Raw genomic sequence first — 27,076 nt, forward strand, 5'->3', positions numbered from 1 at the left:
AGTCATGGGAGAGCCAGAGATGAGTGCAGTTCTGTGCAGGTGTGAGCAAGGGTGAGTGCGAGGCACATTCAATTCAGGTCCAATGTCTACACTATAGTAGAATAAAGTAATTAATTAGCCTTCTGATAAGATGGAGTCCTCCTCATCATTTTCTCTCTCTCGCCAACGTCAGAGTCACCCTTGCTTCGATATTTTAGTGTCTGCTTTTGCTGTTCCCCAGGGCGAAGCTCAGCCTGGACTCGAGCCCTTCCCGATGCCGGGCCCTTTGTGTCCCGCCTGTTCCATCGCTGCCCCGCTCCAGCGGGCACCGCGGCTGCTCCGGGATCCGCCCGCGGGGCCGCAGCCCTGCCTGCTCCGGCGGGCCTGCAGTGCTGCTCCGGACCTGACAGCCAGGATGAGGGCACAGCCTAAGAGTGCTGCCAGCCTGCCCTCACCCAGTCAACCGGCATATAGGTTATATTTACATCCATCTGTGTTCAGTGTGGAGATCAGAGCATTTGCAAAAAGAGGCTTCAGTTTGCAGCAGTAGGATGTGGGGTTGTTTTGCTTTGCTTTGATGTTGGTTTTTTCTTTCACACTTTCTCTAGAATTCCTGTCTGAGTAGGGAACTTTATTAATTAGTAATGCCACTGGCTTAGCTGTGTAGAAAGGTGTGAGGTTTTGATCATTTACTTTGGTTTGGTTCCATTTGCTCACGAGGGTTACTGTTGTTCTGGATTTAATTTGACTTTTCTATTGTTTTCATTGTTTTATGAATTAGCTGCCTTTTTGTTACAGTATCAGCTGTTCTGTAACTTTTAAGGGCATTGAAACAAAATTAAATATAACAGGTATTCTTTGCTTTCTTAACATTCACTTTTTGGAGTTTACAGTCTTACAGAATTGCATCTGTATTCCTTTTAACCTTACAGTGTAAAGATGCTAGAACATTCTTTCCCTCACACAATTCTTCTCCCTTTACCCTCCCTTTAGACTAAGATATACCCATATTTATTTTAAATTATACCTGTAATTGTTAGTTCTGGTTATGATTGAGAATTCTTATCACTTTTTTCCTTTGGAAAGCCTGATTTTAGTGCCATGTAGCTTTGCAGACATTTTCTGTGAGGATTATGGCATAAAATGACCCAAATGATAGGGGTGTAGGATGAATGTAAAAGCTGAACTTTCCATTTATAAGCTCACAAGACAAATCTGTGACAGCCTATCTGATTTTTTAGTAGTAATAAATATTAGGAAATTATATATGAGAGCAAGTGTAAAAGGATTTTTCAGACAATCTGGCAAGATTGTCTCCCAGCTCATTCACTTAAAGACATACCTGGAACAGGTGTGACAGAAAACATGAGCTGCAGAAGGGGAACACTGTGTTTGGGGTGATCTGGTTAATGGCTTCCAGTTCTTGGGGTGAATAGTGCTGGCAACCTAGAAGTGAAATAGAAACGTGGTTCTGTAACCTGGCTGCTTGCCTTAACTTTACACATCCAGAATTTTAGTTTGGTACAGATAATGTCAAATTAGGAACTTTCAACAATAAATATTGTATAAAAAGAAATATTATCCTAGGGCCTCTGATTTCTAGGGGTATGCTTACTAGAAATAAAACAAAACAAAACAAAAGAGTGAGCCAGGGTAACAAGAAGGAACACATAGTCCTTGTTTGTTAAAGATGAACATAGCCTCAGGGGCATCAAAAAGCTCTTCACATCAAAAAATACCGAGACTTCTTCAAAGAGGATGGGGTTTTTTGGGCTCTGTTTTTAGTTAGTGTTTTCTACCCCTCCTCTTTATTCTGCAGTGAGCTTACTGCTGATCTTTTAGGCATATTGTAAAGCCCTCAGCTCTGTTCCCAGGCCTCTGAGGAAAGAGGGCAGCTGAGGGCTGGGGGAGTATTGGGCTTGGGATTAGTAAATAGCAAATAGGTTTATTTTCCCTTTACACATACAGGAAATTACTAGGACTGCTTATGTTGTTGATATTAATTTGTCTTTCTTAGTATATGTCTAGGTGCCTAGAGCTTTTTATGTTTGCATAAAATGAAATAAACCTACAGATTAGAAAAATATAAATTTTGCTATTGCAGCTACATACAGTGGGTTGCATTTTCAAAAGCTGCAATTTGGACACCCTCTTTTCATAAATGGGCTTTAAACTTACATCACCTTCAATAAATGAATAAAATTACAAGGGTTTAAGCACTATTTATTTTTAAGTGTGCATGTGTCAAATTATCAAATTAACCATTAAGCTTCTCTGCTGCTTACAAGTTATGCAAACAGTTCAGAAGTGGCAGGTATTTCTACCCCCTACTAATTGGCAAGTATATACATTCCCATAAGTGATGGTAAAGTTTGGCCCAAAGGATTCCAAGGAGTGAGAACAGAACAAGAGCAAAGTGGAATCCTAAACCCAATGGAAAGGGAGTCCTTTCTCACTGTGCAGAGGTTAGCAAAATGCCAGGTGGTGTGGCTTCTTGGGTCTCATATTTTGGTAAGAGAAGATCCTGTGGTACTTCAGCAGTGAGCACAGAATGATGTTGCTATGGTGCTTTCTTGTTGCATGGCAGGAAAATGTAATAAGAAACCGATTTTTTCGTATACTCTAACATATTAGCTGGTTAAAATTCTGTAGAGTTTTTTGTAGCTTTAGGAAAGCTAGAACAAAATACTATGGGATAAGAAACTTACTACATTTGGGGCAAAGCGAAAAAGATAAGTGATCAAAAATGGAGTTATCCTCTAAATGGAATACAGAGTTCTTCACCTAGCTAATTAAGGGTTGCTGATGTTGAAAAGATCCCATCACACATTGCTCCTCAGAGTAAACCCATTGATACACTAATAGCTGAGGAGGGTTTTAACAAACTGACCATTTCTTCACTAATTACACCAATGTTCACATAAATTAGTTGGATTCACTTTGCAGGACTCAATCAAATGATTAAAAGATAGTGAAATAATTTTTATGAAAATAGAAGAAAAAGAAACAGGCCTTTCATTTCTGAGAAAGCAGTACTTCTAAAGACACAAATGCTTTCTAAATATTGTACTGACTACTACTTAGGCTGTGAGTCTGAAATTCCTAGACAGTAATAAAGGTTTGCCAAATCTGTGTGCTCCATTGTTTTATTAACTGCTAATGATTCGTATGTTTTCTGTCATGAAAGGGCAGAGTTGTTAAATTACTCATCTAATGCTGCAAGTGTGCCTGCAAAACCCAGGGAAGTCATTATGCCTGCTCCAGGTCTTCTCCTCACAGAGCAGTGCAGAGAGGCCAGAGGGCAGAGCACATCCACACAAATACAGCAGCAAAGCTGTTGTTAAGGACAGGAGTTTGGAGGAGAGTCTTTAAATCAGAAAGTGTTTAGGGACAGTCCCATAGCCCACTGAGGCAGATAGAAAGAAAGGCTGACTAACAATGAAAAGCATAAGTGGGCTGAATGCACTGGAGTATCAAAGGCAGTAGAAACTGGAAAGAAGGGAGAGAGCTATCAGCAGTGTAGGGGAATGGGAAGTAATTGTGTGAGACATCAGAAAAGCAAGGTCCCTGGTAACCTAGGAGCCACTAGCTTCAGCACCTTGCCACTGGAACTGAAGATATGTTGGCTTTAATTGCTCCTCCCCAGAGCAATTAGTAGTAGAGGTACTGGCTCTGCTTTAATCTGTTGACTATAATGCAATGGCTCCTCTGTCATTTCCTGCAGCACTGTAATCTAATACTGCACAAGTGTCTCACCATGTTCACATTCTCTGTTGAGTAATTGTGGCTTTGATTTCATGATGCATAGTGTGTTCAATCAGCCTGTAATTGTAGCACTATCTGGAAGCATTGTTGATATATCTATGTAATTATGTTTATTGTTAATAATGCAAATTGAATCTGTTGAGTTAGTCAAGTCAGTCATCCTCAAGAAGCAGTTTCTACAGATGGTTCCTTTAGCTGCTCAGGAGGGGTGTTCCTTTGCTCTTTCACAGAAAATATACCCTTATTGAAAGATAACTTTGAAAGTAAGAGCCACAGCCCCTTCATGGATGTGTCAGCATGTACTGTAGAGGCTATGCAGGAATCTTGTCTATCCAAAACATCTGGAGAAGGCCCTGAATTCAGTCTAATGTGTGTGGTACTGGCAGGTAAAGTGACAAATGAGGGATCCCTGCTTGCTTTGGATCTTGCTTCATATGGGCTTTTCTAATAATTGGCAGGGTGATGAATTCCGGAGTATTTGGAGATAATAATCTTTTCTGGAAAAGTATAGGAGCTGTGCAGGTGCTGTGGCTCTGAAGCTGTATTTTATCTTCTACAAACATGTCTGTTAAAAAAACTTTGTCCCTTTCTGATATAGATTTCTTTCTGCCCCAGTCTCACATAAAGTCAGCCCTGGCAAAGGCTTTCAGATATATATTTATAGTTGTTTAAATTGTCTGTATTCCCTCCTCTACATACAGCTCTCTATATTGGTTTCCTCCATATTACTCAAATGTTACACTTATCAGGATAATATACTTAATACTCTGTCCAAGACCAGGTTGGATGAGGCCCTGAGCAACCTGATGTAGTGAATGGCATCCCTCTGTGCAGCAGGGGGGTTGAAATGAGATGATTTTTAACATCACTTCTAACCCAAAACATGTTATGATTCAATGGTTATAGTGTGAAGTGTTTGGCCTGTCTGCTTCCTAGTAGTATGTGGCACATCATTTCCTTCTGTTGAAACCTGCTTTCTTGGGGTTTGTTTGTTTTATTAAAAGGAATTACTAATTTTGTGGTCTTTTTATCTCAAGATGCTCCATTTGTAAATGGAGAATTGATCATATAGTATGAATAACACTTGAAAATGGGTCTATTGAGAGCATTTAATTGAGACTGAATGTAGCACTGTTACAATAAAATAAATTCAGTTCTGCATTCAACAGCTGGGAACACTGCATTTTGCATCACACAGTCACAGAGTTCTTCCCTTTTCTGCATTTAGGCAGCTGTTGGAAACCATTTGTTGGTCCTGCATTGTTATTCTTGGTAACTGTATTGCCTGTGGCTCTGTAAACTCCCTGAAAACAGCCCTGAGTTCAGATATTTACATATTTACCGTGGAGTTTTCTTAAGAAGTACCCTCTGAACATGCAAATCTCTCCTCACATTGCTGGCTCATGTGGTCCCTCAGCTCTGACTGACCCAAATCATCACTTCTGGTTCTTATGTGAATGCCAAAAGTGCACAAGACTGTCAAAGATGGAGCATTCAAGGGGTAGTGTTATTTTATTTACACAAAGCTGGTAGGCACCCTCAAGGCACTCTCCCTCCATCCTCGTGTCTCACTCCTGGCCAGCTGGGTGGGGTTGGCCCTGGCCATGCAGCAGCTCTGCACAGTTGTGATGGCAGCTGTGGGGCAGGGTTACAGAAAAGCAATCAAGGTTACAGAAAGCAATCAAGGGGAACATACCACATTTGCTATTGGTTCCTTAGCAACACTGCCAACATTTTTATACTTCATTTTCTGTCTTCTGCTTAAGCTTTTTAAGTTCCAGACTATTCGCAGGGACTTCAGGGTATTTTACCAACCAGTCCAGGCTTTTGGCTGTTCAGACTGGAGCGTAGTTACTGCATGGTAAATTGGAAGCATTTCCAAGTTGCTGGTACTGCAATTCAATGCAAACTCTCACTGTTTCCCTGGAAGGCAGCCAAGAGCCCTCTCCCATTATTTTGACTTCCACTTTTAGTCCACCTCCTCTCTGCTCTGGGGGGAGGACTTTGTAAAGACATGAAATAGTTTCCTTCTCGACAATATGAGGGACAAATAGCATTCTTTTTTTACTTTTATTTACATTTTCCTGCTAATGAGACACTATTTGTCTTTTTTGCTTAACATAAGCACTATTCTTGTGGAGAAACAATCAAAGCTTTGAAAGTGAGTATCCCAGCAAGGGTGAAATCCCCATGCCACGGCTTGGGCAAATGCAAACCATATTATCTACAAAGTGATTTTACAAGAAAAGTAGGGCTCTCCTCTGAAACCTAGAAGGCAGTGATGTGTTCCCAGAAAGCTGGTAAGTCTCAGGAATCAGCTGTGATTAAGGAAAGTGAAAATTCCATTTATTTTGGTCCTGGTTTATTCTTTAAAGATGCTAGAATTCTTCTACAGCAGATATTACACAACATGTCTTAAACATAGCCCAACACTGTGAATCTTGCTTTGGAGGTTCTGACTTTTTCTAGGTGTTTCCCATAGCCAAGTGAAAGTCATGATTTCCAAAAGGTGACAAGAAGGAATTCACAACTATGAGATTCCAGAGGATTTTAGCGGATTTCTGATGTCCAATTAGAAATTTAGTAATTTAAAAATCTAAATTTATGACCTTTATCTCTATAGTTACTACAAACTCCCCTGTACTAGTATGAACTACAGCAAAGTAGATGAGAAGCAGGCATGGTACTGTAAGCAATTATGATAGTTTAGTAGAAGTCCTAGTGTTAAATATCTGTTCTTCAGACAGAAAAATCTGTAGCATGTATAGTCATGGTATTTTCACTTATGCTAGATTCCAAGTTATGAATATGCTGTCTTTAAGAAAGAAGGAAATCAAAATGCTATCTATAGAATATAAGGAAATTAAAAAAGAATCTGACTCATTGCCTTGTAAGAAGACTGTCTCTCTTCTTATTAACTAACTTCAGTCTGTGTCTCCCCAAGATATTTGGAGCAGCTGATCTGTCTTTCACCTCATGGCTGGGTTATTGGCTGTATTCCAACAGGATAAATGGAATCAAAAAAATTGGTACACAAATGATGCATTTGTACAGGGAAGGGGAACAATATCAGTCATGGCTTTTGTGGACTTCAGTGGAAGTTTTCAAACTGTTCAATATTAGAAGCAAGACAAACTAGAAGCAGGAATCTCTAGAGTGGGTGGATTTGCTAGTCCAAGCAGATGCATTTTTCTGTGGTCCCACTGCCCGTTAAAAAGTGATTGGCTGTGTAATTACGGATATGATTACGAATATTAGATCAACAGGCTGACAATGATCACGGCAGCCAAATTTTAGTCTCTGGCAGAAATGAGATTAACAATTGAGAGGTTCTTTCATGGAGACTAACCAGATTTCCTGTGCAACATAAGCATTTTTTATTAAGGTTTTCCAATGAAAAGGCCACAAGACATCCTGAAATAGCAGTTTGTTTCACTGTCTTCCTCTGAATAGGTCAATGTCTGATGTTCCCATCAGTTTGTTCTATAGATTACTGACTGTGTATGGAGTGGACACCTGGTTTGATGATCAATCCAAACATGGCAGGGAAGGCAGCAGAGCTGGATGACTGCTAGGGGAGATGTCTCATCTGAATCTGAAGCATTGAAGGTTCTGGACAAGCTGTGGAAGGCTAGTGCATGGGCTGTTTGCAGGCTGTTCAGAGCAGAAGTCAGGTTTGAATTGCAGAGTCAGAAGTCACCAATTTCCACACCAAGCAGGTAAAAGTTTTGGCTGAAGGCAGTGCAGACCCCAGGCAGGCAGCCAGCACCATTCACTTGAGTCTGCATGTTCATAGCACTGGGTACCTTCTGTTCCTGCCAGTTTGCAGAGTCCACTCTACCCCTCTAGGGGGCTAAATCCATTGTAAGAAGCTTTTCTCAGACTTTTCTGATGCCTCCTCCTGGTAATTTTTCTGTGGGAGCTGCAGACAACCCAATCCCACATTAACAATTGCTCACTGCTGGGCTTGTGCATAACATTCGCAGCACTTCCTACCCCAAATCCCAAAGCCATGCTGTAAACACTGAAATGAGAACTGCAATATTTTCCATGATTTTTAGAAACACATTTTAATGGTTCCTCTGCCCACAGCTTTATGACTTTACAGAGTGTACCAGGACCTTGTGTTCCAGCTTTTCTTTGTGACCATGACAGAGTACTTTCTTTTATAAAAGCTGAGATTCTCCCAGATGACAGTAACACGGGGGCTGGGAATTCCACAGAAAGTGTTCAATATGCTCAATGCATCAATAAAATCATGGTGTTGACAAATCCTGTGAATACTGATGATCACTCCAGGAGCACAGACCTTGCAAGGCAGTGATGAAACAGTAAAAACTTGTTGGTTAGCTAAAGGGAAACAACAGGTGAAGCAATGAAAGGAGAGGCAGTGGAGCAGAGTTTTGTAGGGCTGTGCTGCCTGGCTGCTGGCTGAAGTACAAAGGAATTTCAGCTGACTGCTGACACCTATAGCCAGAGAAGGTATTTCTGTAAGAGTAAAGCATGAGTCTGGAGGAGCTGTAGAACAGTGAACAGAAAAAATGGGAACATCATTTCATTTTCAGCACCAGCTTGTGGTACGAGCACTGGAAAGTCACTGTTTATGTGTGCCCCAAATAAAAAGGAGCATTGGGAAGGCAGAAGTCTGATATGTATCCAATTAGCATAAAACCAGCAGGAATGTAATGTCTCTGTGCTCTCAAACTCCTTGGAGGAGGCAAAAATTGCTGTGAGAACCCTTCATCATTTACTTGCTTTAATATCCTGAGTTTGTAAACAATTTGATTCCTCCCATGGTAAAAGAGATACAGTTTTGTTTCTGGGCTGAGATATCCTGACAATGCTTCATGTCCCATAGAGCCAACCTAGCCAGGCTTCCCAGTGACTCAGGGCTGCTGGAGAGCTCCTGCATTCACTGCTGGCAGCTGAAAGACAGCATCACACAGAAAGGACCAGGAGGTCTTTTTTCCTTCTTCTTTCCAATCTCCATGCGTCATATGAGGCTCAACATACTCACTGACAACCCTGTAATTGAAGATTTCTATACATGCAAAAGACAGCATGGATTTCATCCCCACTGTGTGACCTGAGGATATAATTCCAAACAGATAGAAGTTCAGTTTTCATGACCCTATCTCTTTTAATCCTATACCCTCAGCTTGGGTGGTGGCCAAGCATCCCAGCTGCAAAATATGAGGTAGGACCATCAGCCCCAGATGAACTGGGAATAAACAACTCACTTCCCAAAACAGTGACAGAGGAACAACCAGGTGCTGAAATTATCCAGACTCAGCAGCTGCCTGGAAACTTGTAGTGACCAGCCCAGAGGGAAAATCACGGACTGTCACCCTGGTGCTCCTAGCTCTCCAGAATAAACATGTAATGAGGGGGAATGGAAATGCACACAGTAGCACCTACTGTGTGCCAGGAAGCTCCCTGCATATGCTATGCAATGATAGACATTGAATAGGTACAGTTGGGCCACTTCACATACTGATTTAGTTTTGAATGGGGGCACTGCTGAGAAAAAGAAGATATGAGAATTTCTTCTCATGTGGCTTGTAGCAACTGATTATTACAGCAGGTCAGTTTGAGAATGTGAAAAACACAATATCTCTTGAGAGCATGTGAGCTGTTTGGTGCCTTTTTGGTCACCTCCATGTTACCTCTGGTGTAGTAAAGAAGTTCTCAAGTCCTTTATCTGCACAGCTAATTGAAAACCAACCTGCACCTTTCCAAGCATGAATGCAACACTCGGGACCAGAACTGGGTTTGGTCATTAGGCTAATTCAACTCTGTAAAAGTTTGCATCAGGGCTGACTGTAAGAGTCTGCCTGCAGTATAGGCAGTGGCCAAATCTAAGAGCTGGCAGTGACCAGCTAAGTTGATGGAAGTCCAAAAGCAGCAATAATACAAGTACCAGAAGTTTACTCATAAAACTGGAGTTCCATTAGAGGCCTGTAAATTCTTTCAGTTAAGCTTAAGTGCATGGGACCAGAAGCATTTCATGCTGCTTGAGGATTATGTTATTGAGCAGCTATTGTTACAATTAGCCTTAATAGAAAAATCCTTCTGAAAAAACATTTCAGTTTGTTGTCTGAACTCTGCCTTTAGCTAAGCTATTCATTTCCTTTCTAGTTACCAAGTCATATATCCTCTCCACTACAAATCCCTTGCTATTTTATGCCTCATAAAGCGCTAGTCTGAATTTTTACATGTTTACTGCTATAAATCTAAAAAGTAAATTGCTTCAGGAATTTCCCTGGGGCAGTTTGTTAAGCAAAGCTCATTAATTTACTTGCCTGGATTGCCTACACACTTCTCTGCAGGTGGGAGTGCAGGTGCATGCAAACACTGGTGACCCCCCTTTACAACTGAATCCTTTCCCTTGCTGGCACTGCTGAGTGGAACGTGCTCCCTTAACGCGCCAGAGTCTGCTCAAAGCTGTGCTCCTGTCTCCTGTGCTGGCAGCTCCAGCACCCATCTGTCCTGAGCCAGGCATGGCCAGGGTTAGGCTGCCTCTGTCCTCCAGATTTTTAGTTCTAGAGTCAAGAAAATCTTTATCTTGTGCATGAGACTGAAAGAGCTAACAAACATGTAACATATTTCAACAACTTCAAAAAGCTGGGAGAGGCTGTTTGTGTCATGAAACGCAGTCCCTATGACCCCAGGCAGCCACACAATAGAATGCTCCAAAGTATCCCCTCTGTGCTATAGCTCTGCCCTGGAAATATTTCCCCATTTCCTGTGACAAATACAACCTCTTTTGTACCCACTACCAAAACTTCACAAGACTGTAACATGCCACAGGAGATGTGGAGAGAGTCACTGCAGTCCTGGCAGCAGTGGGTCTTTAATGGGTGAACATGCCAATGTGATCTAAAAAACTGATGGCAGCTCATCTCTCCTTCAGTTTGGGTTTTCCTCTACAGATTCTTCCTTTTGTCACATGGCAACAGGGAATTTCAATGAATTTTCTCTGCCTGTAAATAAGATGGTTTTGTTACTGTGCTGCCATCTTTGTCCTTAAAAGTTTCCAAGCTGTCAAACAGCTTTGTAACCAAGCATTCCTGATTGCAAATTCCACATTGTTTACTTACATTTGATTTCATTTCTCGCACAAAGTCAGAAACCATGATGGCAAATTAAAGAACAGGGCTGTGTTACTAATTAATGTCCTGCCAATTTATAATATTTTACCAAGCCAAAGCTCCCAGCATGTGGTCACATGCTACACTCTGCTCTAAATTTGCTCAAAATAAAAATGGAAACTGCAGTAGTTCTTTTTCAAAAAAGACAAATTAAAATTAAAGTGAATGTCAAAGATGCTCTGAAGCTTTTTGTTCCACTTAACAACATAGAATTCCCATTGATTCATCTGGATTCATTTGTGAGGCATGTCTAGGCCACAGCACAGAGAGAATCTGAAGTCTGTCAAGAGACAACTGGTCTGTAGAAAGACCAAATTATGTCATGAAGAGTATCAGCACTGCTAGCAAACCTCTGGGGCACCTGTTACCCAGGCAGTGGAGGCTCACTGTTCAGCAAGGTCTGTGCTAGAAGGATGTGCTTGCTCTGTGTGTGCAGGGCAGAGACACTGCCATGAACAGGAGCGTCTGCAGAACCACTCACCCAGAGGAAACTGGAAGGCAATGATGAAGTACAACAAGGGCAGTGCTGACATTCCCAATCTTTCAGATGCCTTCCTGCTTTATACATTAGTCCTGCAGAGATCAGCCTGAGCTTCCCAGGGAATACACTTTTTTGCCTTAGCTAGGGTCAGGGCAGTCACCAATCTCCCTGCAGCATCTGGTTGTCTTCTTCTCATTAGGATGGAAAGAACAACTGTGGTAATACAAGGGCTTTTATGTTTTGTTGACCCCTAAATTTGCAGCAGCTGCTGCTACTGTCCTCGAGATACTTGGAGCCAGAGAGGCAAGCAGAAGGAACAACTCGTTCCCATAGCAGCAACCTCCAAGCCTTCACTGTGGAGTGAGGCATGAGGGAAGGAGCCTGCCACAGGAGAGCAGCTCCCAGGATTTCGAAGTGCAAGATGTCAGTTCATCTGCCTGTCCATGGGAGTGTGAACAATCTTACATCTTTTTCATACCTCTAGAAATCACTCTGAGAAGTTAGCACAGGTAAATCCTCTCACATATATGTGCCACCACTGCCCAGGGTGCCAGCTGGGGAAAGCATTTGGATTTGAAACCTCTATCAAGGACTGCACTGCCTCACAAACTGTGACAGCCATGCTGTGAGCATCCTGCACTCCAGGTCCCCAGCTGCTCTGCAACATCTGCTAATTCTCACAACATGCCATGGTGTTGATTTTGATTGTTTGTTTTTTACAGGAAAAACCAACTTGGAATAGGTGACTAATCCCAGAAAGACTGCTCTGATGTGTATAATTTTACCCAGTTTATAGATAACCTTCTTAAATACTGAAGGAAATTTCACATACTGGTGCGGAGCTGAGGACATGTGGACAACACCAAAACTGATATCAGCAGGGTACAACCACTGCCCAGAGCACAGCAACATTGCCAGTGGTACCTGATGGTGTCATCCATTGGCACAGTGTGGAGAATGGAGGCTTTTAGAAAGAGGATTTCTCTGCTCCAAGGCAAAAGCACTCACACATATAGCTAAAAAGAGCATTCATGTCAATCTGATGCCGTTATGTTTAACAGAGCTAAATGCAAAAATAAAATACTCCTACAGCAGAAGGAGGAGAGAGAGACACACATTTTACATTGCAGCAGCCCCATGGGAATGAGAATAAAGGCTATAGATGCTGTAAGCCTAATCACACAGCTGTGGTTATTTTGTGCAGTGCAAAACAGGGGATTGATATTTACATAAATTCCCTGGGAAAGCTGTGTAAAGGCAGTGTCTGGCTTCCTGGCTAGCATGGCCTAACAGGCACAAGTGTCTCTGGCTCCCAATTCTCTGCTGTGATTTCCCAATCTGCTCCCAATTCTTTGCTTCCAATGTCATGCCACTACAGAACTTTTATCATCATGACAAAGGCTTGGTAAAATTAAACTTCCCAGCAGAACTTACAGCTTCTCACCTAAAATTTCAGAATTTTTTAAATAGATCAGTTAATAAGTTGTTGCTTGTACTCTCTGGCCACAGGACAACAGTGGAATAATGGTTAACCCACTAAAGGGTGTCTAGTCAACACTGACTCTCTGGTCCCAAATTTTCTCTCAAACTTTTTTCATGGGGCTGGACTTGCTAACATGAGCAACAGTTAGAACCAGAAAGAATTCATGTGCCCAAACTGCTACAAAAGACCACAGCAGAAAGTCTGAGATGCTAAACACAGTTGGTGCCCAGCCCTGCAGGTGCCTGGGGGAAGTTTCATCACTATGTCCTCAGAGAGAGCCTGCATAGGAGCTGCATTTTGGCAGGGCACTTGGCTTACACTGTGAGACATTCAGCTGCTGGCCCGGCTGTTTTCCCTGAGGTGTTCCTGGAGCATACTTGACTGGGCTGGAGATAGAGTGGGCCTGGGAAGAGTAGGATGTCTCAGCTACCCTTCCTCTGAATGTGACAGAATGTAGCACTTTGAACACACGCTGTTAACACTGGTTTGCCTTGGATGTCACATCTCTTTTTCTGTTTACCCAGAAAGTTTAAAAAAAAAATCTGTAGTCATTGAGGAGATAGTAAGAACAGCCTCTCAGAAAAGTTATACAAAATTCTAGTGTTTATGGTGTGCAGATTATGGGTATGCTGCTACCTCCCTGGATTAAGGTTCCATTCATACCCCAATTAACAATTGTGGCCTTGTTTTAGAACCATGTACCTGGACAGAAAAGTAGTCATAGCAGGAAACATCCCAAACTAAATGCAAAATAGATATTAACTCCCAGACATCTTCCAGAGTTGGATATCTGGAATCAAACCACATGACTCGACAATTTCTGGAGGAAATATTGTATCTGCCACCTGACTTTGTAACACGGACTACTGCGACCACTCTTTCCTCAGTGCATGTTTTCATTGTACAATTCATGCAAATCTTGGAACAAGAGATGGCAATGTCACTGCTAGTCAGTTAGTTCCCCTCACTTTTGCTATAATTATGGGTCTCTGTTCAGTTCCTTGTTACTTAAGGAATCTTTAGTTTTACATGACTATTGAATTAATGCAACTACTTTCCAATCTTCAGTTTCTCCACTCCTCTCCAGGGCGGGAAACTGTTCAATTAGTTTTACAGTACAGAATAATCTGAAGGTCTGATTATAGATCAGGTTCTCATCAGTATGTTGCATCTATCACTTGAGACTCAATCACTCCAATAACCAACAGGAAAATGAAGAATTTTGAATTTAAATGTCATTTTGATCCCAGTTCAAGCAAGCACTAGGGAGCTGGTTATTCAACAGCAGGGGTTAAACAGCCTTGTAGGCTGGGCACCTGAGGTGGAGAGCACACAGCTGAATGTTCATGCCCCAGCACATTCCCTGGTAACCTGCCTGCTCTGCACTGGCTGAGCTGTGAAGGAATAACTATGATGTTCATGTCATGGGAGCAAACTGGGGAATGGACCAGATGTCCTACACAACCCTGCAACACTTCCCTTTGGATAAAAGAGTACAGACATAGAAGTTTTCTTTTGAGAGAACTTTTTCTTCGGTTTTTGTTGTTGTTGATGCTGTTTTTGTTTGGTTTTGGCTTTGGTTTGGTGGGGGGTTTTTTTGGCTGGTTTTTGGGTTGTGTTTTTTTGGTTTTGGGTGGGTTTTTTGGCTTTTTTTGGGGGTTTTTTTTGGTGGGCTTGGGGTTTTATTTCTGTCATTAATACAAAATTCTGTTGGTTTTTTTTTCCCACCGAACTGCTCACTCAACAAGATGCTGTATCAGTATAGCGTTATACCAACCAACTTGTAGTTGATGACTCCAGTTCTTCAGATCATGGGTAAATAAATGTTCTATTAAGAAAGAAAAGAGTACTTCCCCCACCTTGCTTATTTATTAATGGTGTGAGTTACCATGGGTATAAAAGTAAAACACTAATTGACATGAAGACCTATTTAAACATTTAATCTGTATAATGACCTAGGTCAGTCAGGGATTTTAGCCCTTGGGGTCTCAGCTTGATCTTTCTTGTGATATTCTGTAACCTCCAAAGATCACAGTGTGCTTTGTCTGGGAGCTTGTTTCTCCCATGGGGTGCACTTGTGCCTTAAAGATCACAATAAAATGCAGAAAATATACAATTAACATACTTTATCCTGAGCTATATCCTGTAAGGACACCATATGCTTTCACAGCTTGCTGAGATTCTCATTTTTTAAAACTTTCAACAAAATCATAAAACAGATGCAAATTTAGGGGGAAAAAAAGTCTTGTCATTTGGACTCCACTGTGAGCCTTTTGCAGGTCTTGACTTCATTGGTCTGACTTAACTCCCCTGGTTGGACGAATCAAAGCATACACTTCAAAAAGAGAGGAGCCCTGGCATAGTGCCACTGCCAACACAGTCAGATGTTTTTGAGATTAACTGGTAGAGAGCAAAATGCTCTGACTTCTGTTTGGTTACAGTCAACATGTCAGTGAGGTAAAGGTCCTGAAGATCAAAATAGCCCCTTCTGAAGAGCTTTTGGTTTTGTCCTGGGACTTACTAAACTGTCAACATTAAAGTAACAGCTGCTGTGAGAAGAGTTTGTGCATCCCATGCTTAAACAACTAAGCACATTGATTCCTTTGAGTGAAATGGACTCTGCTGTTGAGTCATGCAGTCTTTATTACAGGCTGACTTCCAGAAGAGGCTGCATTTCCTACTCTCTTCACGTCTATTTGTTAGTCTTAAGAATCTCAAAGTCTTCAAATTGTCAGGCAAAAGCACAAGTACACGTGTGTTAATATACTCTCTCAACAATTATACTAATTTGGGAATAAAATTTGTAATTGCTTTCACGTCCATAAATATAGATCAAAAGCCCTTAATGCACAATTGCAGTGTATAAATGCTGTTTACCACTGGTGCTTTCCTTTTGTACATCTCAATGCATCCTACAAAAGTGAGCTGCTGCAAACTATTATAGAGGTGGAGAAAGTGAATTACAAAGATGTTACCTTTCCAAATCCCTGCTCAGAACCAGCATTATCCAAGAAAAGTCCAGAATTCATAAATCCATATTCATAATGCATGAATACTAATCACACATGGAAAAGCACTAGAGTTGTGCTCTAAGCCACATTATTTCCCAGCTCAGTTTGGAGCTCACTCTACCGATTTCCCAAGCCTTAGGTGTATTGGTATGTTTGTGTGGGCAAGCGTGCTGGAAGATGGGGGTTTGCACCTTCCCACTGCACCTTCCTTCACCATGGCTGTGGCTCCCACAGGGTCTTCTGGTGAGGTCCTGCTGAGATTCCTGCTGCTCTAAGTGAATAGATTTTTTTTCCCGGGTGCTTGGAGTGTGGGTAAGAGTCCTCCCTTCTTCCAGCAGCAAGCTGTTGTTCAGTCTGAGTGATCTTGTCTCAGTCACAAATATGCCCAAATAGAGACCCTAAGAAGAGGAGTCTAAAGATTATAGAATGAAACCTGGTGAATGTGTATATGTTAGAAAAAAAATTTTTGAACACTTCTGCTTAAAGAACATGCAGTATTATTGGTATTGCAGGAAATAATTGCCCAGACAAGCCCAGTGGTTTGGATCAATGCAACACCCATCACATCCCTGGAGACACTGTGTAATTATTCTATATTTAAAGAGTGATAGCTTCTTGAGCCTCCATCATCCTAATCAAAGCTACCTTCATATAATGAGGTCTCTCAAAAACTCTCAAAGTTTTTCCTCCCCCACCATACATGCTACCAGCAAGCCTTGTCATCCCATTTCTCACAAGCTCAAGCACACTTGCTCTCTTGGCATCAAGTAACAGGCTTGTTACTTGATGCAAGCTGCTGCACTGTTACCTCTCAAGGGAAGCCACATGAGGAGCTGGTACTGCCACATTCTTCACCAGCGCTGCACCATCCAGGCTGTGCAACCAGCTCTTGCTGCCTCCCTCACTGCACTTCCCTCTAGCAAACCTGCCCCATGTCACGGGCCAGCTCCATTCCGCATTCCAACTGCAACACAGCAGTTCCTGTACTTTTTTTGGACGAAGCTAATTTTTGTTCTCATGGTGTGTTTTAAGAGAGGTAGTCCTCAGCTAAGAGTCAACAGGGACTGTGGCACCTGCTCATGATGCAGAGTCTTTGACACACCGAGGGTCCTCTGAGGAACTGGCAGTGCTGGTAAGAGTGATGGATTTCTCCACCCATGCACTGGGCCTTTTGGTGCAGGTCACCTTGCTTGTGTCTCAGCATGAAGACCACAGCAGAAGAGGCCATAATACTGCTGCTGCCATCACCCTTTCACCTCTCACAGCAGGAGGAAAGAGAGTAAGAGACAAAGCAAATACAGCTTTTGCTGTGCCTTACCGAGGAAGCTATCACCAGTGTACAGTGCTTTGCTGTATTTTTCTAAGGACAAAACTTCCCCTTTTTCAAATTGCCACAGAACAAATTGCCTGTACTAAACAAGGGATCATGAAGGCTTTTTTCTGAAGGGGAAGACTTGCTTCTTCCCAAGCTTTTACCTGCATCACCTAATTAGCTTCCTGCAATCCAGTCTGCATTGCTTCAGAACCTGATATATCCCATATCCGACAAAGTCATTCCTGTTTCTATGTCATGCTTCAATTGCACCAGTTTGCAGGAAGTATTTGGATGTTAAATTTGATTTAAGTCATTATGTTTCATTTTTATTGAGACTCTTTGACTCACCATTTATTTAGCTTGTTCAGTTGCTTGCATGGCAGGTTGCCCATTGGCAAGGCATCTGAGAACCTCATCACCAGTTTAAAAATCAGGAGACTGAGAAGCCCCAAATCCTGAGAGAGTGGGCCAGATTTTACAGGGAATGATTCACCTTTCAGTTGGTAACTTCCAGCTGCTGATATTGGGAGGTTTAGTCCCCTGCATTGATAGCACAAGTGTCTCAGCCAGTCTCAGTCATTTTAGGTGATACAAAGAGAAAATGTCTAAACTAGCTGATCCCTGATGTGAAAGGGCCTGCCCCTGTTTATTGGCAATGTCAGGAAGGCTGTGTACTCTCTCTAGCTCCTCTGATAGCCCTTGACATCACTGAGAACAGAGTAGCGGTTCTATGCCATTTTCTTCATCCATGGTGTCAAGATTAGGAATCGTGACTAAGTGTGAGGGTTCTGGTGATAAAGAAGTTATGTCTGGGAGCTGCCCAGAGGAGCATGTATGGTGCATTCCTTAGAACCTCAGAGGTCCTAAATTAGCAAGTAGGTTGTGGGAGATCCTGGGGTTGCTTTCTAATTATCCTGATGACAGTCCCTCTAAACAGCCCTGTTGAGGCAGAAACATTTCACTAGGCTATAAAATGCATGAACAGCAGACAAGACTTATGACATTATGTATGAACAATGATGTTGTTTTAGTTGTTACAAACATTGTCAGATACAATGAATAACTGAGATTTTCCAAAATTAGGGCATTTTTAAAAGTTGTCCTTAGAAAGCCTCAGAACCATTACAAGGAGCTGCAAAGCCAAATTAGGGGCTTCAGAGAAGCTTCACAAAGCTTTAATGTTAGCAATTAGCTATTAATGTTAGGTTCACACAGCAATTAATGTCAGTTTTAGACAACCACATAGAAACTTTAGATTCTCATAATGAATGTCCTGTTAGTACCCAGGGCTTGGGGACATATTAAACAGGTATAGTAAACACACAGCCCTTGGGCATATGGACAGCAACCAAGGGCTGCAAGCCGTGCAGCATCTTCAGTACTGTCTGGCCCACACTGCTGGTAGAACTTTCATCCAACAAGCTAAGAGCAATGCAGTGTCACAGGCCTGGAAAGGGATCCTTTTTGGGCAATGATCATGGCAGCCTCCATTAAGTTTTTCTATATCCTATGAGACTGTACTTAAACTATAAAGCATACAGGAACATCAGCACTAAAACTGTCAGACACTCTTGAGGCATTGCCAGGTGTTGCAGCCCTACACAGGCCATGATCAGCTTGGGGCTGCTCCTGCATAGTTTCCTGGCCCCACCAAATCACAGAATCAATTAGGTTGGAAAAGACCTCTGATATAATCAAGTACAACCCACAACTGAACAATACCACATCAACTAGATGTGGTACCGAGTGCCACATCCAGTCTTTCCTTTAACATTTCCAGGGATAGTGACTTCACCACCTTCCTTGACAGTCCATACCAATATCCTCCTAATGTGCAAACTAAACCTTTCCTGGTACAGCTTAAGACTGTGTCCTCTTGCCCTGTCACTGGTTGCATGGCAAAAGAGACTGACCCCTACCTGGTTACACCCTCCTTTCAGGGAGATGTCATAGGACATGCACTCCAGAGCCTTCAGCAGCTCTGTTACCCTCCTCTGGACCCAATCCAGCACCTCAATTTCCTCCTTGAATTGATAGGTCCAGAACTGGAAACAGTACTCCACATGAGACCTCACCAGTGCCAAGTACCAGGAAACAATCAATGTCCTGGTCCTGCTGGCCACACTATTGCTGACACAGGCCAGGATGGCATTGGCCTTCTTGGCACCTGGGCCCATGAACAACTGTTATCAACCCAGGTCCTTTTGCACCAGGCAGCTTTCCAGCCACTCTGCCCCAGCCCATAGTGCTGTGTGGGGTTGTTGTGATCCAGGGGCAGAACCTGACACTTGGCCTTGCTGAACCTCATGCAATGGTTTTGGCCCATTGATCCATCCTGTTCAGATGCCTTGGCAGACCCTTCCTACTCTCCAGAACAATACTTCCACCCGAATCAAACTTTTAAGACAAAGCTGACAAACGTGTTGGGGCTTGTGAGAGAAATTTGCAAACTGGTATTTACATCTGCTCTCCCCAGCTATCTCTGAGCCCAGACAAGAGCTGTCCTCTCTTCACAGAGCAACACACACAATTTCATCCTCAAGAGTCAATATCATAGAGAAAAAAAAAAAATAAATAGGCTACCTGAAGTTCAGGTTATGTGTCTTACGAGTCACATAAATTTCAGTCCAAATGACTACTGATGTACAAATTTGCTGAACTGTATGAATACCTGCATCAATGTGTTACATTTGGCCCTAAATTGCCTGCTTAGTGCCAAAACTCTTTTTTGTCACAAACTTTGGCTTCTTTCTTGCATCCTTTTTCCATAATTGTATTTAAAACACATAGGAAGAAGATGCTTAAAAACTGTTTACATCATTAATATTAAATTTGTGCAGAATAATGAAATAGAGCAGAAACTAATCCTGATTTCAGTAAACTAGTTTCTTAGCACCTTCAGCTGTGGAGAGAAAAACCAATTATTTCTGTTCTATAACTTTTGATAGTGTTTTATTCAAAATCCAATTCAATCACAGTTACATCCAGGCATGCAGTTTCTGACCACCTCCCAGGAAGAACTGATATAATTGGGCAGCAGAGGAAGGGTGTGCTCCTTCTTACATTTGGTTCTTTCTCCAGCTATCCCTAGGGTAGCAGTATAATTTTTTTTCCTATGTCTTAGCTCAAAGATATTAGAGTTACCACAGGGAAAAATAATTGTATTGGATAAACAACAAACAAGTGAAGTGATTTTCTGCCTCTGGATCTGCCTACTTGCCTTCCTTAAATTAACAGCTTCTCAACTGAAATCCCAATACTTCCTAGTGTAAAAACCATCCGTCCTGTTTATTTACATCTAGCAGGATGAATAGTTAGTAGGCTCAAAAGGAAATAATTGTAAGCACCATCTGCAGCTGGAGAAAGGTTGCCCCAGGGCTCTCTGAAAGTCTTTCCTGTCTCTGTCCCTCTTAGTCACACAACATGCCCGAGGCAGCTGGAAGGTGCCTGGCAGTGGCGGAGCAGACACGGCAGTGTTCCCTCAGCCAGGGGAGTCAGGCTGCAAGTCATTCCTTGTGTGGCCCTGGTCAAAGTATCTCTTGCCATACTTTGTCCATGGGTTGCCTGCTGGTGGGACACAGTGTTTGTGAGCAAGGGCTGGATGCAGCAGAATGAGCAAGGATGCTTCCTGAAACCAGGTCTGCCTTCTCAGAGCTGGAGGTGGCCTCTCCATGTCTTGGAGATGTTCACTAACCAAACACTGGCTCATGAAGTGAGACTGAAGAGAACTTTTAATGTGGTCAAGTCATTAAAGAGCACTGGCCCTAAAACTTAGTTTAAAAAATCCAAAGAGTTTCTCAGAACTGCACAGAACACAGACAATTAACTAATTATTTTCTAGCAATCTTTACTCACTTTAAGGCACTCCTTCTAAGCTCTGTGTTAAGCTACCTTATGGTAAGAGTGATTAAGAATGTCGACAGAAGATTTGACTTTCAAGTTCTTCACTGTAAACTCAGTGGATAAAATGGACCTGCTTTAGTACACACAAGTAGCCATTCCCATTTTGGCTGGATTTGTTAACACTTCTGTTAATGTAACTGCATCTCATCTAGGCTGTCCTGTTTACATGTAAGTAGGAAAATCTGGAATAATACTGTGTTCAGAGAATGTAACACCCTTTGTGTAATCTGCAATTACTTTCATTAACCTGTGAGGAGCTTGGAAAGAGAACATACCTTTGTCTCAATCTCTTCTAATTTTCTTGAGACATATAAGAAACAAATCAAACAGAAACATAACAAACAAAAAAAAAGGGGCATTACATTGTATATCTCCCTTTCTTGTGCTTTGGAGTTTCTTTTAAAGGAGAATGTCTAATGCAAGTTTCATTTAAAAATACATAACTGAATATCACTGGAACTGCTAAGCCAAACAAAGAATGGTTAGAAATTCTGGGTTCTCTGGTCATGACTTTTCTCTCCTTAATCAGGTGCATTAGCCTACAATTTTTTATTCTCTATGAGTATTGGGAGAGTTCATTAGCCCCAACCACAGTCCTTTCTTTGCAAATAAAAAAGGCAAACTTCCCATAAGTTTTTGTAGAAAATTTTTATAAAGAGAAACAAAGAGCAGGCCCACTTCACAGCTCCAAGCAGATTGAGAATACCTGCATGGGTATGCTAGCCACAAAGTGTGGCAATGTAATTCCTTTCCTCAAGGGGGGGGCCCTTCTAGCTAAGGGAGAAGGGGTAGAAACCATACACCATTGCAAAGCTCTGATGCCATCTTTCCACAATATTTTCATAGGCAATCTAAGGAAATGTGGCCCAAATTAAACTGCTTGAAGGTGAATCAGAGCAGACTGAAAACTGTTGAGACATGGTTCACCATCAAAAATGCAGGAAAAGAGGCTCGGTATAATTCCACATTTTCACCAGTGAAGAGGTCAGAGTTAATACACTGTGAGGTGCTCTGCACACTGTTAATGTTACGTGCACAGTCCTTTTGCACTATGAACCTGGCAATCCAAAACCCTTCTGGGATACGGTTATATCCTCTCATTTACTACTATATCTCTACTGTATCTCCTCTAATTTAAAGATATTTGAATAGGTTGTAAGCCCCTAAATTTTGGGAATCCAGTTACATAAAATATTAGCTGTTGTCTTGGTTTGAAAAGACAGGTGTCTGCTAAGGAAGCCTCTCTTGAAATGGAAAATCTAAGCCCCCTCCCTCTGAATTATTATACCTTTGAAATGAAGGGGGCTCTCAGACAAAGATACGGGAGTAGGAATAACAGTTTTGTATTAGAAAAAATAAAAATGCAGTAATACAAAACAACACTGACAAAGAATACAACCTGGCACTCAGCTGGTCAGGGTGCTGGTAGCAGACCAATTGGTAGTTGCAGTCCTCCTGGAGTGACAGGTGTGGTTTTGTTGAAGCAGTGATCCTGTAGAAGAGTGTAGTTTTTCTCTCAAGGTCCAGTAGTGGTGTAGATGAGCCTGGTCTTCCTCTGGAAATCCAGTGAAAAAGAAAGTTGCTCCTCTGGGAATCCAGAGAGAAAAGGCTGTCTATGGTGTTCCCAATCTCAGATTATATCTAGCTGGAAATGCTTGGCTCCTACCCCTGGGCAGAGTTTCTCACAATGGGATGATGTAATTTTACCAGTCTGCAGTGAGACTCAACAGCCCATTAAGAGAAAACATGTCCCCAGAGGGAGGATTGGTTGTGGAAGAGATAGAGAAAACTGCCCCACCTGGTTTTAACAGGTGGCTCAACTAACAGAAGATAACTGCCCCACCTCTAACAGATGGCAATGGAATACACACCCCTGGCCTCATCTTGCATTTGCAACCTAAGACAGCTGTTTTTGAAGCCACAAGGAGAAAACTTAGATTATTTTTCTTTTTTCCATTTTATCAGTAAGCTACTTGTGAGGCTTTGGAATCACTGACCTGACCTCATCATTCATCTAATTTCTGTAATCACTCCTGACACCTGATACACACATTTTCTTGTATTGAAAGAAAAATACAAAATTGTGGTCTTAGAATTGTTTCTGAAATGCAGGTTGGTTCTGTTTGAGCAACTGCTACCTTTACTCTCTGCAAGGCAGGAATCCTCATGATGCTTTTTCCAGAGAACCTGGGATTAGGGGGAGACAGCCTGACCCCTCTCAATGCTTCTGCCCTCAGGTCGTGGCTGCTTCTACCATACCCTCCTCAGAAATATTCTGTGACATCTGTAGCACTCCTCCCAGAGCTTGCCCTACACTGCAGAGCTCCTGATTGTGACTGGCACACAGCAAAGACAGCTTGGGAACCCATGGTGTAAAATTAAGGAGTAGAAGTCCAGAGTAACAACCTGCAACACTGATGATGCTCATTAACACTCCTCACAATTTTGTCTACAGTAAACTATGACATACTGCAAACATGGGACTAAGTTTTAATGAACAAGTGCCAAAAACACCCCCTTCCCACATGTTAAAAGTGGAAAGCTGAAGTGATAAGCAATGACTATGCAGTTGCTGGGGCTCAGGGGAAACATATCACTGTACGACTTTCCCAAGGACTGTTACAGGAGAGTAAATTCTTCTCATTCGACTTAACATTAGTCATCTGCTGATTTCATTACCCATGAACAAAACCTGGAACAGCATGTCTTGTTGGAGTAGTAATATAAGGAGACTTTATAGCCCAGAACAAATAATGCTGAACTGCAAATATTTTTACAAAGAACTTCTTAGACCAAGAAGTTCTCTGAAGCTGAGAAAACTTGCTTGAAAACAAGTACTGATGGCAGACTGACCGAGCACACCAGGGCTGCAAGTGTCAGTGCCTGACACAACTTCCAAGGCTGTGGTACCTTGGAGTGTCTCACACTACAGTGTCAGCCTTTCAGCCCCTAAATTACCCACACAGTGTGTGTGTACATGCATTTCTGTATTCTTGACAGTGCTCAAAAGCTACCTATTTTGGTTTTTTATTACTCCAGGGTAACACCAAAGAGGACAAAAGAGGTTCTGTAGCAGGTGACATACAGGTTGCTCCAAGAGCAATAAACACCTTCAAATCCCTCTAAATGGCTCACCTGCACCCTTTTTCTGTACGTGGAACAATGTCCTACTATTACTTAATATATGGCTGTGCCATACAGCTTTGTAATGAAACATTTTTTAAAAACTTTCAGGCTGAAGATTTTGCAGGGTCAAGTCCCGTTATCCTCAGACTGCAAGTGACCCTGGGCTGCTCATCAGTGCACTGTAGGCACTGTTCCCAGCCACAAAGGAGGATCCTTCTTTCTCTTCTCAGATACTGTGGTGGCATTTGTCATCAGGACACCTGACCAGTGGGAAGTGTATAAACACCAAAATCAAGTTCCAGCTTTCCTTTGCCACTTGCAAGGTTACATCAATCAGTATATTGCTGGTTGATGCACACATGACTCTGATGGTTTCATGCATACCATGCTATCAGTTTTAGGCTTAAGCTGGGACAGAATGGGAACATGCAGAAAAGACAGTTTCAAAGCAACAAATCTGTCCTTTGGATGATGGGTGTGCCTCTATTATACTATGAGAAGTCAGAAAGCAAATAACTGAAATACGCAGATACCTTCAAATGAAATTATTAATAATTTAGCCAGAGTTCATAAAACTTAGTTTTTTTATATGAAGGATGCCTTAGAAGAAGACAATGAAATATCTTTGTTCTTTTTACTACTGCTGCTATCAATTATTAAGTGGTAACCATATGTCATCTTGTCTTACTTTGTTACCAACTTGGGAAAGTGTTTAGCTAAAAGGGACACAGATATTTACATAGGTGTAATAGAAAATATTAATTAGAAATGTTTGAAACATCCCAGTTTTAGGAGCACAGGCCTTATTCTGCTCTGGTTTTCTCCTACATACTCTGTGTAGATGTTTAAAACGTTCCACTCAACCCATGAAACCCTGATACAAGGCTTACACAGAACAAAGTAAAACAGTAACATCCATCTGAACATGACAATTTGGCATTAGATGGGGCAATATTCTGAGCAATATACACTGTACTGTCCCTGGAAATAATCTACTTTCTAAGTGAAAGGTATTAAAGAGGGCTCCCAGAAAAGCAACTTATTTCATAATTATCAATTCATATAATTCAGTCACTCTTATCTAAGGCACCTTGCACTGTTTACTGCCAGACACAGATTTGATACACCATTCATCATATTCCAGTATTGTATTCTTCTCTCTCCATAAAGATAAAATAACATCCTAGTTGTTTATTCTGGAATTTTTTAGGGGGGTGACTATATGGAATGAGACAAAGTGTTGGAGAATTTATAGTTTTTATGGTAGGGATGCTCCCTACCATCTCTTTACTACAAATGCATAAAAGTTATAATAGAAATAATTTAACTACACTTCAGGGAATAATAAAAAAAAAAATTATCACCACATCCAAAGAATTTCCACCATTAAAGGCATTAGAAACTGGATTTTATGTAGAGCAGAAGAAAATCGGGATAAAATTTTCCTAAGCAAGTCTTGACATTCTCTGAAATACAGAAAGGCTTTATTTTAAGAAAGAGACTGACATGACAACAGATTTTGAACCCAGACATGTGTCTGTTGGAGTTGGATGGGATTATCATGCCCAGGATGCCTTTATACAGCTTAATTGAGTAACAACAGAAGCAAAGCTATGACAGGCACCAGCACTAACTGCACAAGCCTGCCAGAAAACTTTAATAGTAACTCTTGCATCTAGGGCATGCCACAATGTTTGCACTGAAATTGTCATTCAGTCTCACTTGGCTGAGTGGGAAGGGGGTTGCTACAGTGACCATTATCACAGAACTGAGAGCAGACCTCAGAATCAGTGAGCTGCAGCCCTTTAAGCATGATTCCATCATGTCCAGCAGTGAATGAAGAAAAAGACAAAGCACAGACAAAATATAAATCAGCTTTTTTTCACCTTTCAATAACTAGCTGAAGAACAATTCACAAATAAGTGGTGGTTCTGGAAGATCAGAGGCCTGAGATGTCCCATCTGTTGGAGCATCACCTGATTTCCAGAAGGCAGGCTACTCTTTGGTAAACATTTTTCTCCCTTTCTTTTACTGCAGCTGTATTAAATCTTAATATTTGTCTAGAATATTTGAATTACAATGCAACAGTTTGGGCTCTTAGGCAACCTAGCAGGTGAAATACCAGGTTCTCAAATCCCATTCATGGGGAAAAAACTGTATATGAAAAATGAGTTATCAGCAATATTCTCCTTGGGAAAGGAAAAAATCAATTTGGACACTTGGGGTACAGGTGCAAATGAAGTTAGACCTCTTTCAAGAACCATGTGTTGCAACCATAGAAGCTATAACCCACAATCAAGGCTAGCAGTAAGAAATTTGGTGGGTTTTATTACTTACTTGTGACCATTTGATCAGCATCTGATTCTTATAACTAAGCCAATTAAAATGGTATTTTATTTTTTTTCCTTGTCAATGTACTGTTCTATTGCATTATCTGAGAAGGTGATTAAGGGAAAAAGTAAGTATCAAACCCTAGATTGCTGTGACACCAGGAGTTGGCTCTGAGCAGAGGCAGGATCAAGAAGAGCATTCCCTCCCAGAAGGAGCTGTGTGGGCAGAGCACAAACACAGCAGCAGAAGTGCTCAAGTGAGCAATGAAGCTGGTGGGGCTGAAGGCTGTGAATGGCAAATGTCGCCAGCACAACACAAATTAGAGGTGGGAACATGACATTTAAGTCTGGCTTAGCAACCTCCTAGTTCATACAGGGAAGGGACATAGAAAGGATTGGGAACATGTTGAGAATACAGCCGCACTAAAGAGCTGCTGCAGGTATGGTCTGTAGTTGGCAAGGCCAGGGAAGGTTTGAAATGTTGGCACAAGTATGGAACAGTTGAAGGAGAGGAGGTGGCACACCGATTGAT

At 41.8% G+C, this 27,076-nt stretch overlaps 1 long non-coding RNA gene across 3 annotated transcripts in view; it reads right to left on the reverse strand.

The window, feature by feature from the left end:
• Positions 1–396: 396 nt before the first annotated feature.
• Positions 397–27,076, reverse strand: part of LOC135302751 (uncharacterized) — a 34,416-nt gene continuing 7,736 nt past the window's right edge. The window contains exons 2-3 of one of the 3 annotated variants that reach the window (XR_010364298.1): positions 22,488–22,643; positions 397–1,425 (exon numbers count right to left, since the gene is read on the reverse strand). This is a non-coding gene — a long non-coding RNA (uncharacterized LOC135302751). Of the gene's footprint in view, positions 1,426–1,760; positions 8,831–22,487; positions 22,644–27,076 lie in introns of those variants that run through there. The other 2 variants (XR_010364299.1, XR_010364297.1) reach the window with 2 other exon arrangements.

Source organism: Passer domesticus, chromosome 6 (assembly GCF_036417665.1).
Source record: "Passer domesticus isolate bPasDom1 chromosome 6, bPasDom1.hap1, whole genome shotgun sequence".
Taxonomy (NCBI): domain Eukaryota; kingdom Metazoa; phylum Chordata; class Aves; order Passeriformes; family Passeridae; genus Passer; species Passer domesticus.